Here is a 12,095-nt window from a genome sequence, read left to right as displayed (position 1 = left end):
ATAAAATAAGTGACTTAACAAATGCATACTTTATATAATAAGTTTTATAAAAATTACAAAGTATTTTATAACAAGTTTTATAAAATATAAACCTTGTTATATAATTAATAGTGTGCAGATTTTTGGAGTCTCCAAGGAGACACCCATGATTTGTTTTGTCACTTTTAAGATAGCACAACTCCTAAGGTACATGCTTAAGTAGTTTACCAAAGTCTTGACTCAAGTAATACATGCAAATACACTTAAACACATCAAGAAAACTGCACTTTCTCTCCCACTTTTCTGCTGTAAAACCGTGAGCTGTTGGGAGCCAAAGGAGAGTTCAAAATTCTTTTTTGCAAGTTCATTCAAGTGTCAATTAAATCCTAACTAAAGGCAATGGTGTTCGGGTTAAAAGCTTGGGGTATTACAACTTGAGGCTTCATCTTTTGGAGCTCCATTTTCATCATCTTCATCATCTTTTCTGCTGTTCAAAATTCAGCCCTCAAACAATCTTTGAGGAGTTATATACACTCTTCTTTACTTGTTATATTTGTAAGCATATAATCAAGACTTGATATCTACTTGGAATTCAAATTAATTGGTTAAATATATACACTTGTTTTCTTAATAAATCATGCTTCCGCTTGCTATATATCTTACTAAATTGGTTTAGTAATTATGTTAACATTAAGAACATGTTGTTATATTAAATTCCAACAATGGTATCTAGAGCCGAAGTTGTTGAAATATGCTTCAATATGGTCTTTAAACCCACTATATTTGCATTTCATGTACATGCATGAATATGGAATGTAAAAATGTTCGGGTTTGGGTGGGTTTGTGAGTTTGGCCGAATTCTTAAGAGTTTCCAAGAGGGTTTGGAACTTGCAAATTGGTCATATTTGTTGTATGTAGTAGTTCACAATCAATGCCTTGACCTTATGTTTGAATGCATGTGTGTTTGAATGATTTGTATTTATTCATTTGATATGTAATATTAATTCATTCATTTAGTTTGTAATATTATTAATTTAGGTTATGTAATTTATTTTATATTTGGTATGTAAAATAGATTAGGTTGTAATTTCATTTTTTTTAGACAAAATGTATTAGGATATATTTTGTAAAAATGATGAAGATGATGAAGACTTGAAGAACACAAGAAGGAGCATTTGGATGCAAGATTAAGTGGGAGATTTAAAATCTCCTACTTTGTGTTATAACCCATTAACCGGTGACATTTGTTTTCGGCTAAACAAATGTCCACCAAAAGGCTTGATTGTGAACATAATTATTTTGCATGTGTGGTTGTTTATTTGTTTGATTATATTTTGTATGTTTGGTTGCTATAAGTAAATCACAAATTAACAACAAGCAAAATGACAATTTAATTGGTTAAATTAGACATTATTAACACATGCAAAATAACAATTTAATTGGTTAAATTAGGAATGGCTAAAAGGATTTAATAAATGGTTATTAAAGCATAATAAATGGTTTATTATCAATGTAGTAAAATTGGATTTATTACATGACATGAAAATGGATTTCAAATGAACCATACACTAAATGCATGTTGGTGTATAGTATAAAAGTTTTCTCAAACTAGAATTAAAGAAAACTTAAAACCCTTTACACACTAGGTTAACAAGTTTAACGCCATCCTATTGTATGCCACTTAGACGTGTTAGGGAACTTATAATGTGAAATGTCCCGTTCTTATTGATTAAAAATGTTCCATATTAATTGATTTCGTTGCGAGGTTTTGACCTCTATATGAGACGTTTTTCAAAGACTGCATTCATTTTAAAACAAACCATAACCTTTATTTCATCAATAAAGGTTTAAAAAGCTTTACGTAGATTATCAAATAATGATAATCTAAAATATCTTGTTTACACACGACCATTACATAATGATTTACAATACAAATATGTTACAACAAAATAAGTTTCTTGAATGCAGTTTTTACACAATATCATACAAGCATGGACTCCAAATCTCGTCCTTATTTAAGTATGCGACAGCGGAAGCTCTTAATAATCACCTGAGAATAAACATGCTTAAAACGTCAACAAAAATGTTGGTGAGTTATAAGTTTAACCTATATATATATCAAATCATAATAATAGACCACAAGATTTCATATTTCAATACACATCCCATACACAGAGATAAAAATCATTCATATGGTGAACACCTGGTAACCGACATTAACAAGATGCATATATAAGAATATCCCCATCATTCCGGGACACCCTTCGGATATGATATAAATTTCGAAGTACTAAAGCATCCGGTACTTTGGATGGGGTTTGTTAGGCCCAATAGATCTATCTTTAGGATTCGCGTCAATTAGGGTGTCTGTTCCCTAATTCTTAGATTACCAGACTTAATAAAAAGGGGCATATTCGATTTCGATAATTCAACCATAGAATGTAGTTTCACGTACTTGTGTCTATTTTGTAAATCATTTATAAAACCTGCATGTATTCCCATCCCAAAAATATTAGATTTTAAAAGTGGGACTATAACTCACTTTCACAGATTTTTACTTCGTCGGGAAGTAAGACTTGGCCACTGGTTGATTCACGAACCTATAACAATATATACATATATATCAAAGTATGTTCAAAATATATTTACAACACTTTTAATATATTTTGATGTTTTAAGTTTATTAAGTCAGCTGTCCTCGTTAGTAACCTACAACTAGTTGTCCACAGTTAGATGTACAGAAATAAATCGATAAATATTATCTTGAATCAATCCACGACCCAGTGTATACGTATCTCAGTATTGATCACAACTCAAACTATATATATTTTGGAATCAACCTCAACCCTGTATAGCTAACTCCAACATTCACATATAGAGTGTCTATGGGTGTTCCGAAAATATATATAGATGTGTCGACATGATAGGTCGAAACATTGTATACGTGTATATGGTATCTCAAGATTACATAATATACAATACAAGTTGATTAAGTTATGGTTGGAATAGATTTGTTACCAATTTTCACGTAGCTAAAATGAGAAAAATTATCCAATCTTGTTTTACCCATAACTTCTTCATTTTAAATCCGTTTTGAGTGAATCAAATTGCTATGGTTTCATATTGAACTCTATTTTATGAATATAAACAGAAAAAGTATAGGTTTATAGTCGGAAAAATAAGTTACAAGTCATTTTTGTAAAGGTAGTCATTTCAGTCGAAAGAACGACGTCTAGATGACCATTTTAGAAAACATACTTCCACTTTGAGTTTAACCATAATTTTTAGATATAGTTTCATGTTCATAATAAAAATCATTTTCTCAGAATAACAACTTTTAAATCAAAGTTTATCATAGTTTTTAAATAACTAACCCAAAACAGCCCGCGGTGTTACTACGACGGCGTAAATCCGGTTTTACGGTGTTTTTCGTGTTTCCAGGTTTTAAATCATTAAGTTAGCATATCATATAGATATAGAACATGTGTTTAGTTGATTTTAAAAGTCAAGTTAGAAGGATTAACTTTTGTTTGCGAACAAGTTTAGAATTAACTAAACTATGTTCTAGTGATTACAAGTTTAAACCTTCGAATAAGATAGCTTTATATGTATGAATCGAATGATGTTATGAACATCATTACTACCTTAAGTTCCTTGGATAAACCTACTGGAAAAGAGAAAAATGGATCTAGCTTCAACGGATCCTTGGATGGCTCGAAGTTCTTGAAGCAGAATCATGACACGAAAACAAGTTCAAGTAAGATCATCACTTGAAATAAGATTGTTATAGTTATAGAAATTGAACCAAAGTTTGAATATGATTATTACCTTGTATTAGAATGATAACCTACTGTAAGAAACAAAGATTTCTTGAGGTTGGATGATCACCTTACAAGATTGGAAGTGAGCTAGCAAACTTGAAAGTATTCTTGATTTTATGTAACTAGAACTTGTAGAATTTATGAAGAACACTTAGAACTTGAAGATAGAACTTGAGAGAGATCAATTAGATGAAGAAAATTGAAGAATGAAAGTGTTTGTAGGTGTTTTTGGTCGTTGGTGTATGGATTAGATATAAAGGATATGTAATTTTGTTTTCATGTAAATAAGTCATGAATGATTACTCATATTTTTGTAATTTTATGAGATATTTCATGCTAGTTGTCAAATGATGGTTCCCACATGTGTTATGTGACTCACATGGGCTACTAAGAGCTGATCATTGGAGTGTATATACCAATAGTACATACATCTAAAAGTTGTGTATTGTACGAGTACGAATACGGGTGCATACGAGTAGAATTGTTGATGAAACTGAACGAGAATGTAATTGTAAGCATTTTTGTTAAGTAGAAGTATTTTGATAAGTGTATTGAAGTCTTTCAAAAGTTTATAAATACATATTAAAACACTACATGTATATACATTTTAACTGAGTCGTTAAGTCATCGTTAGTCGTTACATGTAAGTGTTGTTTTGAAACCTTTAGGTTAACGATCTTGTTAAATGTTGTTAACCCAATGTTTATAATATCAAATGAGATTTTAAATTATTATATTATCATGATATTATCATGTATGAATATCTCTTAATATGATATATATATACATTAAATGTCTTTACAACGATAATCGTTACATATATGTCTCGTTTAAAAATTATTAAGTTAGTAGTCTTGTTTTTACATATGTAGTTCATTGTTAATATACTTAATGATATGTTTAATTATCATAGTATCATGTTAACTATATATATATCCATATATATGTCATCATATAGTTTTTACAAGTTTTAACGTTCGTGAATCATCGGTCAACTTGGGTGGTCAATTGTCTATATGAAACATATTTCAATTAATCAAGTCTTAACAAGTTTGATTGCTTAACATGTTGGAAACATTTAATCATGTAAATATCAATCTCAATTAATATATATAAACATGGAAAAGTTCGGGTCACTACAGTACCTACCCGTTAAATAAATTTCGTCCCGAAATTTTAAGCTGTTGAAGGTGTTGACGAATCTTCTGGAAATAGATGCGAGTATTTCTTCTTCATCTGATCTTCGCTCTCCCAGGTGAACTTGGGTCCTCTATGAGCATTCCATCGAACCTTAACAATTGGTATCTTGTTTTGCTTAAGTCTTTTAACCTCACGATCCGTTATTTCGACGGGTTCTTCGATGAATTGAAGTTTTTTGTTGATTTGGATTTCATCTAACGGAATAGTGAGATCTTCTTTAGCAAAACATTTCTTCAAATTCGAGACGTGGAAAGTGTTATGTACAGCCGCGAGTTGTTGAGGTAACTCAAGTCGGTAAGCTACTGGTCCGACACGATCAATAATCTTGAATGGTCCAATATACCTTGGATTTAATTTCCCTCGTTTACCAAATCGAACAACGCCTTTCCAAGGTGCAACTTTAAGCATGACCATCTCTCCAATTTCAAATTCTATATCTTTTCTTTTAATGTCAGCGTAGCTCTTTTGTCGACTTTGGGCGGTTTTCAACCGTTGTTGAATTTGGATGATCTTCTCGGTAGTTTCTTGTATAATCTCCGGACCCGTAATCTGTCTATCCCCCACTTCACTCCAACAAATCGGAGACCTGCACTTTCTACTATAAAGTGCTTCAAACGGCGCCATCTCAATGCTTGAATGGTAGCTGTTGTTGTAGGAAAATTCTGCTAACAGTAGATGTCGATCCCAACTGTTTCCGAAATCAATAACACATGCTCGTAGCATGTCTTCAAGCGTTTGTATCGTCCTTTTGCTCTGCCCATCAGTTTGTGGATGATAGGCAGTACTCATGTCTAGACGAGTTCCTAATGCTTGCTGTAATGTCTGCCAGAATCTTGAAATAAATCTGCCATCCCTATCAGAGATAATAGAGATTGGTATTCCATGTCTGGAGACGACTTCCTTCAAATACAGTCGTGCTAACTTCTCCATCTTGTCATCTTCTCTTATTGGCAGGAAGTGTGCTGATTTGGTGAGACGATCAACTATTACCCAAATAGTATCAAAACCACTTGCAGTCCTTGGCAATTTAGTGATGAAATCCATGGTAATGTTTTCCCATTTCCATTCCGGGATTTCGGGTTGTTGAAGTAGACCTGATGGTTTCTGATGCTCAGCTTTGACCTTAGAACACGTCAAACATTCTCCTACGTATTTAGCAACATCGGCTTTCATACCCGGCCACCAAAAATGTTTCTTGAGATCCTTGTACATCTTTCCCGTTCCAGGATGTATTGAGTATCTGGTTTTATGAGCTTCTCTAAGTACCATTTCTCTCATATCTCCAAATTTTGGTACCCAAATCCTTTCAGCCCTATACCGGGTTCCGTCTTCTCGAATATTAAGATGCTTCTCCGATCCTTTGGATATTTCATCCTTTAAATTTCCCTCTTTTAAAACTCCTTGTTGCGCCTCCTTTATTTGAGTAGTAAGGTTATTATGAATCATTATATTCATAGATTTTACTCGAATGGGTTCTCTGTCCTTCCTGCTCAAGGCATCGGCTACCACATTTGCCTTCCCCGGGTGGTAACGAATCTCAAAGTCGTAATCATTCAACAATTCAATCCACCTACGCTGCCTCATATTCAGTTGTTTCTGATTAAATATGTGTTGAAGACTTTTGTGGTCGGTATATATAATACTTTTGACCCCATATAAGTAGTGCCTCCAAGTCTTTAATGCAAAAACAACCGCGCCTAATTCCAAATCATGCGTCGTATAATTTTGTTCGTGAATCTTCAATTGTCTAGACGCATAAGCAATCACCTTCGTTCGTTGCATTAATACACAACCGAGACCTTGCTTTGATGCATCACAATAAATCACAAAATCATCATTCCCTTCAGGCAATGATAATATAGGTGCCGTAGTTAGCTTTTTCTTCAATAACTGAAACACTTTCTCTTGTTCATCATTCCATTCAAATTTCTTCCCTTTATGCGTTAATGCAGTCAAGGGTTTTGCTATTCTGGAAAAGTCTTGGATGAACCTTCTGTAGTAACCAGCTAGTCCTAAAAACTGGCGTATGTGTTTTGGAGTTTTTGGGGTTTCTCACTTTTCAACAGTTTCTATCTTTGCCGGATCCACCTTAATACCTTCTTTGTTCACTATGTGACCTAGGAATTGAACTTTTTCCAACCAAAATGCACACTTTGAAAATTTAGCATACAATTCTTCCTTCCTCAATACATCTAACACCTTTCTCAAATGTTCACCGTGTTCTTGGTCATTCTTTGAGTAAATAAGTATGTCATCAATGAAAACAATGACAAACTTGTCAAGGTATGGTCCACACACTCGGTTCATAAGGTCCATGAACACAGCTGGTGCATTAGTTAAACCAAACGGCATGACCATAAACTCGTAATGACCGTAACGTGTTCTGAAAGCAGTCTTTGGAATATCATCTTCTTTCACCCGCATTTGATGATACCCGGAACGTAAGTCAATCTTTGAATAAACAGACGAGCCTTGTAGTTGATCAAATAAGTCGTCGATTCTCGGTAGTGGGTAGCAGTTCTTGATGGTAAGTTTGTTCAAATCTCGGTAGTCGATACACAACCTGAATGTACCATCTTTCTTCTTGACAAACAAAACAGGAGCTCCCCACGGTGATGTGCTTGGTCGAATGAAACCACGCTCTAAAAGTTCTTGTAATTGGCTTTGCAGTTCTTTCATCTCGCTGGGTGCGAGTCTGTAAGGAGCACGAGCTATTGGTGCAGCTCCTGGTACAAGATCTATTTGAAATTCAACGGATCGATGTGGGGGTAATCCCGGTAATTCTTTCGGAAATACATCGGGAAATTCTTTTGCAATGAGAACATCATTGATGCTCTTTTCTTCAGTTTGTACTTTCTCAACGTGTGCTAGAACAGCATAGCAACCTTTTCTTATTAGTTTTTGTGCCTTCAAATTACTAATAAGATGTAGCTTCGTGTTGCCCTTTTCTCCGTACACCATTAAGGGTTTTCCTTTTTCTCGTATAATGCGAATTGCATTTTTGTAACAAACGATCTCTGCTTTCACTTCTTTCAACCAGTCCATACCGATTATCACATCAAAACTCCCTAACTCTACTGGTATCAAATCAATATTAAATGTTTCGCTAACCAGTTTAATTTCTCGATTCCGACATATATTATCTGCTGAAATTAATTTACCATTTGCTAATTCGAGTAAAAATTTACTATCCAAAGGCGTCAATGGACAACTTAATTTAGCACAAAAATCTCTACTCATATAGCTTCTATCCGCACCCGAATCAAATAAAACGTAAGCAGATTTATTGTCAATAAGAAACGTACCCGTAACAAGCTCCGGGTCTTCCTGTGCCTCTGCTGCATTAATATTGAAAACTCTTCCGCGGCCTTGTCCATTCTTGTTCTCCTGGTTCGGGCAATTTCTAATAATGTGGCCCGGTTTTCCACATTTATAACAAACTACATTGGCATAACTTGCTCCGACACTACTTGCTCCGCCATTACTCGTTCCGACACCATTTGTTCCTTTCGTTCTATTAACCCCTGGTCCGTAGACCTCACACTTCGCCGCGCTATGACCATTTCTTTTACACTTGTTGCAAAATTTGGTGCAGAACCCCGAGTGATACTTTTCACACCTTTGGCATAGCTGCTTCTGATTGTTGTTGTTGTTGCGGTTATTATTGTTGTGGGGATGATTGTTGTAGTTGTTGTTGTTGTTGTTGTTGTTGTTGTTGGGCCGTTTGTTGTAGTTGCGATTGATGTTGCGATTGTTGGGATAATTGTTGCGATTATTGTTGTAATTGCTGTTGTTGTTGTATTGGTGATTCTTATCACCGTTTTCCTCCCACTTTCTTTTGACTTGCTTCACATTGGCCTCTTCAGCAGTCTGTTCTTTAATTCTTTCTTCAATCTGGTTCACTAGTTTGTGAGCCATTCTACATGCCTGTTGTATGGAGGCGGGCTCGTGTGAACTTATATCTTCTTGGATTCTTTCCGGTAATCCTTTCACAAACGCGTCGATCTTCTCTTCCTCATCTTCGAATGCTCCCGGACACAATAGGCACAATTCTGTGAATCGTTTTTCGTACGTGGTAATATCAAATCCTTGGGTTCGTAACCCTCTAAGTTCTGTCTTGAGCTTATTGACCTCGGTTCTGGGACGGTACTTCTCGTTCATCAAGTGCTTGAATGCTGACCACGGTAGTGCGTACGCATCGTCTTGTCCCACTTGCTCTAGATAGGTATTCCACCATGTTAACGCAGAACCTGTGAAGGTATGTGTAGCGTACTTCACTTTGTCCTCTTCAGTACACTTACTTATGGAAAACACCGATTCGACTTTCTCGGTCCACCATTTCAATCTGATCGGTCCTTCGGTTCCATCAAATTCCAAAGGTTTGCAGGCAGTGAATTCTTTGTAGGTGCATCCTACACGATTTTCTGTACTGCTAGATCCAAGGTAATTGTTGGTATGTAGCGCAGCCTGTACTGCGGTTATGTTTGAAGCTAGAAAAGTACGGAATTCCTCTTCATTCATATTCACGGTGTGTCGAGTAGTCGGTGCCATTTCCTTCAAAATAGTCAAATGGAACAAGTTAATCATACAGAATATTAAGAGTAGTTAATAGTATTTCGTAGCATAATATGAACTCATTTATAAAAGCTTTTTCTTCATATTAGCGTTTTATAAGTTTAAATTCGGGTAGTACCTACCCGTTAAGTTCATACTTAGTAGCTAATATACAATTCAACTACTACAATTCTATATGAAAAAGTGATTATAATAATATTTCGCGTTCAAACTTTTACACAATATTTTACAAACTTACAATACCGCTTATTTTACATATAGCATGAAATATAGCACACAATAAATTTGATACAAGATGGTTGTGAAGATAATTCTAGCTAGTACACAAGTCGTTCAGCAAAGGCAATAAAGACACGTAATTCATACGTCCAGAAACAAGTCATGCATTCTGGTTTTACTAGGATTACTTCCCATCCTTGGTCTTGTGGAACATAACCGTTATGGCCGTTGATAAGACAGCGTGTTGTAACGTCGTCAAAGGGACGAGGGTTACGTAATGTCCAACAGTCCCGTAACAATCTAAAAACCTCATTTCTTACCCCAATTACCGACTCCGTCACTTGTGGGAACGTTTTGTTTAATAGTTGTAGCCCGATGTTCTTGTTCTCACTTTGGTGAGAAGCGAACATTACTAATCCGTAAGCATAACATGCTTCTTTATGTTGCATGTTAGCCGTTTTTTCTAAATCACGAAGTCCAATATTCAGATATATTGAGTCAAAATAATTTCTTAACCCATTGCGTAAAATAGCATTTGGGTTCCCCGCAATATATGCGTCAAAGTAAACACATCGTAACTTATGGATTTACCAATGTGATATCCCCCATCTTTCGAACGAAAGCCTTTTATAAACCAAGGCATTCTTGGAACGTTCTTCGAATGTCTTACAAACTGATCTCGCCTTAAATAGTTGTGCCGAAGAATTCTGACCGACTCTAGACAAGATTTCATCAATCATGTCTCCGGGTAGGTCTCTTAAAATATTGGGTTGTCTATCCATTTTGTGTTTTTATACTGTAAAATAGACAAGAGTTAGATTCATAAAAAAAAATACTTATTAATACAAGCAATTTTTACATATATCATAAAGCATAAGCACACTATATTACATATATTACACCACACGAATACAACTATCTTATTCCGACTCGCTTGTTTCTTCTTCTTCGGTTTTGGTTCGTTTTGCCAAGTTTCTAGGGATATATGATGTTCCCCTAATACGAGCCGTCATTTTCCACATTGGTTTAGAAAAACCTGGTGGTTTAGAGGTTCCCGGGTCATTGTTACAACTTAAGGACTTCGGGGGTTGACGATACATATAAAGTTCATCGGGGTTGGAATTAGATTTCTCTATTTTTATGCCCTTTCCCTTATTATTTTCTTTTGCCTTTTTAAATTCAGTTGGGGTAATTTCTATAACATCATCGGAATTCTCGTCGAAATCCGATTCATCAGAGAATTGGTAATCCTCCCAATATTTTGCTTCCTTAGCGGAAACACCATTGACCATAATTAACCTTGGTCGGTTGGTTGAGGATTTTCTTTTACTTAACCGTTTTATTATTTCCCCCACCGGTTCTATTTCTTCATCCGGTTCCGATTCTTCTTCCGGTTCCGACTCTTCTTCCGGTTCCTCTTCGGGAACTTGTGAATCAGTCCACGAATCATTCCAATTTACATATGACTCTTCATTATTATTAGGTGAGTCAATGAGACTTGTTCTAGAGGTAGACATCTATCACATAATATCAAATGCGTTAAGAGATTAATATATCACATAATATTCACATGTTAAAAATATATAGTTTCTAACAAAATTTGTTAAGCAATCATTTTTCAAGTAAACACGGTCGAAGTCCAGACTCACTAATGCATCCTAACAAACTCGATAAGACACACTAATGCAAAATTCTGGTTCTCTAAGACCAACGCTCGGATACCAACTGAAATGTCCCGTTCTTATTGATTAAAAATGTTCCATATTAATTGATTTCGTTGCGAGGTTTTGACCTCTATATGAGACGTTTTTCAAAGACTACATTATTTTAAAACAAACCATAACCTTTATTTCATCAATAAAGGTTTAAAAAGCTTTACGTAGATTATCAAATAATGATAATCTAAAATATCCTGTTTACACACGACCATTACATAATGATTTACAATACAAATATGTTACAACAAAATAAGTTTCTTGAATGCAGTTTTTACACAATATCATACAAGCATGGACTCCAAATCTCGTCCTTATTTAAGTATGCGACAGCGGAAGCTCTTAATAATCACCTGAGAATAAACATGCTTAAAACGTCAATAAAAATGTTGGTGAGTTATAGGTTTAACCTATATATATCAAATCATAATAATAGACCACAAGATTTCATATTTCAATACACATCCCATACATAGAGATAAAAATCATTCATATGGTGAACACCTGGTAACCGACATTAACAAGATGCATATATAAGAATATCCCCATCATTCCGGGACACCCTTCGGATATGATATAAATTTCG

Source organism: Rutidosis leptorrhynchoides, chromosome 10, assembly GCF_046630445.1.
Source record: "Rutidosis leptorrhynchoides isolate AG116_Rl617_1_P2 chromosome 10, CSIRO_AGI_Rlap_v1, whole genome shotgun sequence".
Classification (NCBI taxonomy): Eukaryota; Viridiplantae; Streptophyta; class Magnoliopsida; order Asterales; family Asteraceae; genus Rutidosis; species Rutidosis leptorrhynchoides.
The sequence above is the reverse complement of the archived record's forward strand: the minus strand, read 5'-3'. Positions refer to the sequence as shown.